The sequence below is a fragment of the Haemaphysalis longicornis genome, unplaced genomic scaffold, assembly GCF_048455015.1.
Source record: "Haemaphysalis longicornis isolate Haplotype H1 unplaced genomic scaffold, Haemaphysalis longicornis Haplotype H1 scaffold_4, whole genome shotgun sequence".
NCBI classification, from domain to species: domain Eukaryota; kingdom Metazoa; phylum Arthropoda; class Arachnida; order Ixodida; family Ixodidae; genus Haemaphysalis; species Haemaphysalis longicornis.
The window spans coordinates 29041371-29042338 of NW_027526361.1; positions in this window are offsets into that span (position 1 = coordinate 29041371).

A 968-nucleotide genomic window follows, 5' to 3' on the forward strand; every position below is an offset into this window, starting at 1 on the left:
AGTGGTATCTTGAGTAGATATCTTTGGACAGGCAGTTGGGCCCCACCCACGGAAGTGAAGCTGCGCTCCCTGCACGGATTCTGCAGCGCCGCGTGCACAGATCATTTCTGCAGAATAGTCAGGATACATTTCTCGGCGATAGTACTACTGCCCCGGCGGGAAAATTGCAGAAGCTACATGCGAGGTGGGATTGCGTTCGATGATGCCGTGCGCTACCTGACGACACTCGATTCGTGCGCATGCTGAGACTACGTCGCTCGCGTTGGCATGTCATCAAAGACAGCTACCTCGTTAGCCACGGCGCGACGCGATGGAAAATACTGATCCCCACGTTTTATAATTGAGCCACCACTCCAGAATTAGAACACAAGGCTTGGCATGGAAGAAGCGAGGCACAAGTAGACAACGAATGCAGGCGCGTAAAGCCGATAGCACGCGAACTGCAAGACAACGTGAAGCTTACAAAATATTAAACGACAACACGACAGTTCTAGGAGCATGTAAAACGCGGGGCGAGGCAGCGTGCAGAAAACAATTCGTTAGGCTTACCAAGACGTGCAACAGCAAGTTCAAAAAATACCCAATCTAAATAATTACAAGCACACCTCCCAACAAGAAAAAAGCGCCGCGAAGCAGCCGCTGTACAGGGAGATAAGGACGTAACGATGCGTCAGGCCTGCTATTCGAACCACGGGCGCAGAACATCGGGACACAAAAAGCGGCATGAACAAATAACGTAAATATGACGTTTGTTTTGTGACGTCACAGGAAGTCACGTGATTATTTTAGCTTGACGTCACTTCTGCGTGGCAGCAGCCGTTGCCAGGGGGGCGTAGCTCGTGCCACGCGCGTGGCAGGAGACTTAACCTATTTTATAGTGTGATGGCGTTCTGGTAAGTTATAAAAATAAATTGATTACCGATGGGGCGAGACAGTTCTAACAAATAAGTGGCCTGCACGGCAGGCAT